Raw genomic sequence first — 8,381 nt, forward strand, 5'->3', positions numbered from 1 at the left:
TTCATAAACAAAATACAAACATTATCTTTATTACTCACAGTGCTGCTGCATACTTGCGGTTTAGCTTTTGCCAACTATTTGCATTGTATAGCCACAGACTCTGGGTGGCATAAACAAAAACAAAGTCTTTCTGTTCCTATCAGGACTTGTTTTTTCAATTAGGCACATTAGTGTATCATTAGGTAGAGAGGTAAGAGTATGCCTGTGTGTGTGACTCCTCTCTAGTCTGAAGTGGCAAAAAACCACATCAGAATAGATTTACATGCATCTTATTAGCTGTAAGCACCCACAGCATGATTAATGCTCTACAGGAGAGACAGACAAGAGCATCTCAGCCCTTAGAAGCTTACGGTCTAACTCATGTAATACTTGCCTAGTAAGTTAGGGGGTGTGACATTAATTTGGTGTTTACTGATATCATGACCCTCCTCTGGATGTAATTCTGGGTAGCAGAAGCCATTGTATGCATATGAATTAGCCTCCGGTGGCTTCACTGAGCCATGCAAATTAAATGCCTCCTTTGGTGTGTATCAGGTGCAAGATCAAAATTGCATCTCTTCCATGTTAAGATTTCTCCTGGAACATAAGACCCACCTACAGTACTGCATTCAGCTCTGGTGCCCCCAATGTGAGAAGAAAATGGACCTGCTGGAGCGAGTCCAGAGGAGGTCCACAAAGATGCTGAGGGCTGCAGCACCTCTGCTGTGAAGACAGGCTGAGAGAGCTGGGCTTGTTCAGCCTGGAGAAGAGAAGGCTCTGGGGAGACCTTAGAGCAGTCTTCCAGTACCTAAAGGGAGGCTACAAGAAAACTGGAGAGGGACTTTTCATAAGAGCAAGTAGTGATAGGACAAGGGGTAGTGGCTTTAAACTGCAAGAGGATAGATTTAGCTTAGATACAAGGAACAAGTTGCCCAGAGAAGCTGTGGTTGCCTCATCCCTGGAAGTGTTCAAGGCCAGGCTGGATGGGGCTTTGAGCAACCTGGTCTAGATGGAAGACGTCCCTGCCTGTGGCAGGGGGATTAGAACTAGATGATCTTTAAGGTGAGGTCCCTTTAAACCCTAACTGGTCTACGATTCTATGTCTTAAAACAAGTTTCAGATAACAGGTTCCAGGAATCAGGCTAACTTCACATGTACATCCATTATGAACTCACCAAAAAACATAGTCCTGGACTGCCTTTAAACTTAACAGGGCAGGGAAATTGCAGTAGAGGGGGAAGCAATAGCATGTACCCAAGGCTGTACTATGCCTGTGAGTTTTGAGGGAATAATCTGTATATGTTACTATGAGTTTAGTGGTGTATTACGTTCTTGACTACAAGAGGAATTTCCTCACAGTCATCCACGTCCCCCGAACCTTCCTATAGTTTTCTTTCATAGGATTGGAGAAACAAAATATATAATTATGGAGAAATATTTGTGCTTCATTTTTTATCATATTCCCATCCAGTGCTTCAAATTGTATTTGCAAATGTTGGCATTTTCAAATAGAATTACCCATCAGTTTTTCTTGGACTATTTTAGAAATTCTAGAAATGTACAGGATGTGTGATTTTATTTATTTTTTTTTTAAGCAAAACAGAATTTCAATTTTCAGTAGCTGCTTTCGGAAATATCTCTTAAGCCATTGAAGTAAATAAGTATTAGTAATGTATGTACTTATGTAAAGCCTTTGAGTTTACAGGAGTTTTCCTACCAAAATCTGTGGTATTTAGATAAATCTTCAATGATTTTGCTAAGTGTATCTTTTTTTCTGTACTTGGATAAAAATTACTCTCTACTCTGAATCTGGTTTTGTAGCCAAAGTGGCTACGTAACAGGCTTCCTTTGGAATTTGACACCGAGACAACTGAGAAGAGCAAGTAGCAAAGATACTTTCTAGCAACTAATTTAAAGCCTCATAGCTAAAATATACAAAATTATATATAATGTTATTCAAAACATCGGTATTGGGACTGGCGTATGAGAGCTTTCTGCTTAGTGGCTGGGAATGTTAGTGTTCTGAGCTATATTGATAAAGAGTGATTTTTTTCCAAAGAGAAGCATTCTTTTTTTTCTCTGAAGGTATCTAACACCTACCAGAAATGTCAGCTACTTGGTATGGAAAACTGGGGATTGACTTTACCAAGTGGCATATATCATATGGAGGACATTTAGCAGTCCCACTAAGCTCTGACTTTGTATGTCAAAATAAGAAGGAGGAACATTTGAGAAGATTGGTTTATGAACAGTAGTTGAGAAATAATTGAACCAGAAATGTAAAAAAACACAACCAAACCCCAAAACTATAAATCACCACCTGTGGTAATCTATCTTGTGGTGTCATAAATAAAGATGACCACAGATAAAGATGCTGATTTATTCTTCAGTAAAAGCTATTCAGCATCTTCTCTGGCTGACCTCTGGCAACTTGCTTACAGTGAAGCTTATTCTTCATTGTAAGTAAAAGCTGTAATTAGGGAGCATCACTGATTTCTGTCTTGAGGAAAGTGAGGGAATATTCACCTTCCTTGAGATTGTGAATATAAAAAAACCCCTGTCTTGTATGCTTATACCACCACACCAGTAAGCAGTCTTAAAATGGTGGTGGCTACAGAGTGGCATTGATCTCTTTGCAGGAGAATTTCTATTATTGTGTTTTAAAGAATTTTGAAGGTTTGTTGGAGAGTTTCAGTTGCTATGGTTTACAGAGTGATTCCAGTGGATGCTGTAGTCTAATAATTCTTCAGTCCTGGGTGATACATTGCAAAGCAGTCTTCTGAGCTATTTTGTTCCCTCTCCGTGTATGTCCTGTATGTGATGTAAGACTGTGAGATGTTTTTAAGGCTTTGAAAATCCGCATGAGACATGTTTGAATATGCTTCTTGCCAGGCACTGGTAAGTCTTCTGGGCTTTCGTACTACCTGGCAACTGACAGAGGCTTGGATGAAACTGGGTACTGAGTGATACTGGAAAAAGGTAGGGACAGCTTCCACAAGGTAGCAAGGCAGTTGTCTAGCCATCAAACTTGATGTTTGAGATGGTCAAAGGGGGCCTTCCAGCAGAAGAGTTGAAGGAACTCTCACGTGCTGATGGTTATGAAACTTTCTGAATACCTGTGGGCAGACCATCTCTCCACCAGATCTCTAAAGTGACTATTTAGTTTTGGGATTTAAGTGATAGATTGACTGTTCTTGAAGACCACTCGGAGACATGAGCAGGAGCGAAGCTGGCTTGCGTGCCGCCATGGACGCCAGTGGTGTGGCATCAGCTGGCAGCAAGCAGGAGGCTCAGCCACTGTTTTTGCTGGAGCCTGTGACCTTCGGCCAGTGCAAGAGCAGGGTGAGGGTAAGACCTCACTCCAGAGGGGGTGTTGGCTTCCTGTTCGCAGGCCAGTTTGAATGGGGATTGTAAAACACATGCACGCACACGTTATTCCTCTTGGGGCTTGGCTCAGGTTACCCAAGAGATCTTCTGTTTTCTTCCTTCCCCCATATACGCCATTGGAAAGTCACAGCAGCTGCAGAGGTCTCCGCATAAGTTTTCTGTCTGTCTGGGAATCGCATTTTTAAGGCTTGTGGTTCAGCTGAATTCTTGAACATGCTGTATACCAGCCCTTTCTACAAAGGTTTTTGCTGGGCACGTGCAAGAGAATTACTATGGGAAAGATCTGGAGTTGTTTAGGGGGAAGAATTGATTCCAAATGATGTCTTGCTGTAGCTTTATTGTGTTTTTCAGGCAATGAATTAAATACCATTTTCTCCATACTTAGGAACTTGGAGGCAAAGACCTTTTTAATTACCATAATCAGTGGTTGCTTACCTATTACAAAAATACTTATTTCCTTGGTTATTTATTTAGCCAACAATTACTAATGCATGGGTTTGTTTCCAGGTATCTATGTTGAACTCTTTCTAAAGACGTTTTATGTTCTGAGTCCCTTATGGTTTTCCCAGTATGGCATACTTAAATGGCTATTCCAAAGTGCAAAAAAATCCAGTGTCTAATGCCCATTTTTCCATGACTTCATGTCACTTTTACAGGAGAAGACAAAACAATATTGAGTGATTTTCTGTTTGCATTTTTTGTTAAATTAAGTTGGTTTTAATTAGAATGCCTAATAAAGCACCTGTGCTAAAGTGGTAAACCATGTACCCCATGGACCTTCATCCTTAAGCTAGCCCTGATTGACTAGATTACATGTGGTCTAATATCTACTTTTCACTATTAGGAGCAGCTCTTTTGCCACTGGAGCAAAAGGGCATCTAACAGACAAAGCAAAATTTTGTTTAAAGATGCTAATCTTCTGCTGTTACAATAGGAAAAATCAAAAGGAAGAGTAAAGTAATTGAAAGGTTTTATTTCCTGGGGTGTTTTTTAGTGGATTATATTGATTAACAAAATTGCTGCATCTCACGGCAGAAACTTTTTATAAGAAGGCAGTAATTGTAATTAATTTTTTGTCTGTGCCACATATTTGATGATAGCTCTGATTCATGCTATTATATTCTCTCTTCCTTCACCCACAGCAAAACAAATTTAATTTGATTCATACCCTTAAGAAAAAAAAAAAGAAAAAAAAGAAAAATTACTCACATGGTTATGATTCAGCTCTTGGCATAAAACTCTGTCCTCCTCCATTCTCCCCTTCTCCCACCCAAACCACCCCCACCCTCACCCACTGTATATTTATGTCACTGGTCTGAAGAAGTTGAGTAGCTCTTTAAAAACAGAGCAAACGAAATCCTTCTTTGAGCTGCTGTATTACTTAGGTTGATACGAGTCTAATAAGACTTCCTTTTCACAAGTATTATGGAGGCAGCAACAGTACTCTTGTTTTTCATGTTACTTTAGCAGACAACAGTACTGCTAAAGTCTTGAGATGTGCTTGCTTTTAGCAGATGAGCAAAGCTACAGTGAGCAATGCTAAAATTGCTTAAATACTTGTATTTGTGAGCCTGTCTTAAAAAAAGGAGAAAAATTTATGGAAACTGCATGGCGGGGGGGGGGGGGGGGGGGGGGGGGGGTAGGAGAGGGGATTCTGGTTGAAATGAAGTACCAGAAGAGCTTATCTTAATATTACTTTTTGTCTTTTCTGAATTAGTCATAATGATCTCATTTTTAGACCTTAACAAATTCCCCAAGAAAAAAAGAAAAGTTGTGCTGCTTTCTCTATACAAATGTATAGCAGTGTATCCTGTTTCCTACAACTTGTGTCAGATACCTTTTTGTATGGGTGGTGACAATCTTTTGTCTTTCCTAAGTGCTGGAAGTATGAATGTTACCGTTCTACTCACCATTGTATGTGAAGATCCATGGCTCCTAAGAGCTGAAAGTTGAACACAGCTCAAGTTCTGTGATCAGTCACTAGAAATGTTTAAAGGAGATGTTTTATGCATGAAAAAAGAGATATTTATGGAGATCTGGTATGTAGAGGTGATGCATTCCAACTATCCCCATGGACATCAGAAGTAGTTCAGTACCTATGAAAGTTAACATGTATTTATGTGTGTAACACTGAGCACGGAGGTTTTCCTGCACACTGATGCTATGAATCAGTCACAGTAGGTACCACAACTTGTCTAAATTGGTGGGAAAGTGTATTTTCAGCCAATAGTGCTAATGCAGCCCCTCCACTTGTCCTAAAAAAGGAGCAGATATCAAAGGGGGTTTGAAAAAAGAAGGGATGTCTCAGAGCCTAGATCACTTGTTTACCCAAAAAAGATTAACTTACTAACTTTTTAGTTAAATGATGCATGTTTCATAAGCTGTGTATTTACAAGCTTTACTTTTTCAGTAAAGGAATGAGTTATCCCAAGGAAAGGAAGAGGATCTATAGAGGAGAAAAGAGGAAATTAATTTCTTCCTTCTCTCCCTAAGATCCTCTGCTTGTACAGGTACTACAAGAAAACTATGGATATATGCACATCCTTGGTCTGTGACACTGTATCTAGTTCTGACATCCCAGTGATGCTGGGTGCTTCCCTGTGGGCTGGGCTCTTCCCCTCTGGCAGAGGTGGGCCTTCAGTGCAGTTAGCATTAAGGGTGGTGACAGTTTACTGTGGAACTCACTCCCTTCCTCAGGGAAGTGTGAAGGATGAGCATCTGCTTTTTTCCCCAGTCCTGAGTTGACTCCCATATTTTGAGTCCTGGTCACAAAGTACTGTCATGAATAAACTTGGCCAGTGGGAAACAGTGGTCTGTTTGTGGACTTTCTGTCTCCCTCTCCTGCATCATTGCTTTGTGCAAGATGGGAAGATGGGAACTGTCTAACTTGGGCTGTCTAACTCCCTAGGGAACAAGAGTGGCCTTTGGCAGCACTGTGGTGTGCTGAAACCTCAACTGGATCAGACTCTCTTGCCTGTGGCATCAACTGAATAGCCCCTGTGACCGATACCAGTGATGAGCATCTTAAAAGGAATCAGGCAATTTACCCATTGCATTTGGACCAAGACAGAAAGGTGAGAAAGTCAAAAGGGAAAAATAGTTAAACTTCCCTGCTGGGAGAGGAGAGTTGCTAAATGTCGCAGGAAACAGGCTCTGCTGGAACAATGAACTAAAACAAGTCTCCTGAGGAAACAGTCGACAGAGAGAAACAGGAGAATAGGTGGGTGCTTTTGTCTGTGAGGGTGCATGGAGTAGGATGGAGAGAACAGTTCCGTCCCTTTCAACATTCCTTGTTCTCTCCCTTCCTGCTCTAATTGAGTTTCTGTGTTAAAATGAAGTACCCTTCTCCCAGAAAGCACAACAGACAGAATCCAGCTGAACTTCAGTCGTGTTTGTGTAGCCAAGTTCTGAAATTAGAACATCGCTGCCAGCAATTCAGTGGTGCACCTTTCTGTGTTCCTTTTCTGCAGTAGAACAAAAGTCTCAGCTTCTGACTCTGATCCCCCTAATAAAAGCTAAGATACTAATCACCATAAAATACACAACCAAAAAAGTCTTTCTTAGCAATGAGGTCCACAGTGAAAGCACATCTTCTCCCATGAGGCACCAGCTGCTGTCGTTTTTGAATGTTATGTTTTAGCCACGTAGAAGGCGACTGCAGATCATCCAGCTCGGCATTAGGCTGGAATCAGAAGCACAGCGTGCTCCAGGAGATGTGGTGTGGGATGAGGAGCCAAGAGCTCCTTAGGTGCAACTTCGTTTGTGATGGAAACTTCTGTGATGTTAGTCAAGATGTTTTAAGTATTCCTGGCCTGTCTTTTCTCATTTACTAAAGGAGACCCAAGTCTACCATTTCACAGGGATATTATGAGGATTTACCATAAAATGTACTTCTGAGGTATTTACAATGGTTAATCAGTTTTTCCATTATGGAGTACTTAAGTTATATGGCTGGCTTCAGCCACCCAAATTCACACAAATGCTATACATAGAATATTTCAGAATATTTTGTGTTTGGCTCATCTGAGTCATGGTTTGCACTCAAGAAGAAGAGTAAAATAATTTGATTATTTTAATCTAAATTATTTTCATGAGGAACCTCATGATAAATGCTTTAGGAAGAACTCAGAGATGAAGCATGATAAAATCATTGGGCTTAAATATCTCATCAGAGTCAGATATGACTGCTATCTACCAACAAGCTGCAGGATGGAAGAACGGGGGCATTTGTGGTATAGCACAGGAAAAGGAAAACTGCCATTTTAGCAAAGGGAGGACAATGCTGATCGTTTGATGTTGTGCCAACAGCTGGCCCCGAATAAGTTTAAGATGGAAATTTTGAAAAAAAAGGTCTAAACCATCAGAAGCTACTTCTGGAGCAACTTCCCAGTTGCAAGAGCTGAGGGGAAGCTGCAGCTTTTTTTCAAGATGGAAATACACTCAGGTTCAAAAAATCAACAGAGGAGTGTTGGCTGGTTTGCTTTCCAGTCCCTAATTTCTTCCGCTACAGCTGTTGTCCCAGTCTCTTCTTCAGTTGTTATCTATCATTAAACTTCCAGGAAGAGTGGGCAGCTCATCTCCCATTTTTTATGTTAACAGAAAACCCATGGCCATTTTGAGAGAGATTTATTCACTGCCCCTCAAGATTGCTCATGACAGCATAAAGACTAAATTTTTGAAATATTCTGATATCTTTAATCAAAGATAACAAACACCACCTAAAGGTTAAGACCTACGATCATTTTCTTTAAGAAAAATTGTGACAGATGAAAAGCCAATACTGAGCTATATATGTACACAGTGTGTGAATTTTTTATTAGGTCATCTGCCTTTAATTAAACATAACATTTTTTGTTATCCCCATGCTATTCTAGGATAGGATGTTATTGTCATTTTATGGTTTCATTGGGCTGTGGAATATTCCAAACAATTTGAAAATGTGGTTAGATTAGTTTTCCCTTGGGTTTGACCTCAGTAAACTTATCTTGCGGTAAAACTAGATTTCTTTGTCTTTA

Source organism: Pezoporus occidentalis, unplaced genomic scaffold, assembly GCF_034315485.1.
Source record: "Pezoporus occidentalis ecotype Australia unplaced genomic scaffold, CSIRO_AGI_Poc_V1 ctg77, whole genome shotgun sequence".
Classification (NCBI taxonomy): domain Eukaryota; kingdom Metazoa; phylum Chordata; class Aves; order Psittaciformes; family Psittacidae; genus Pezoporus; species Pezoporus occidentalis.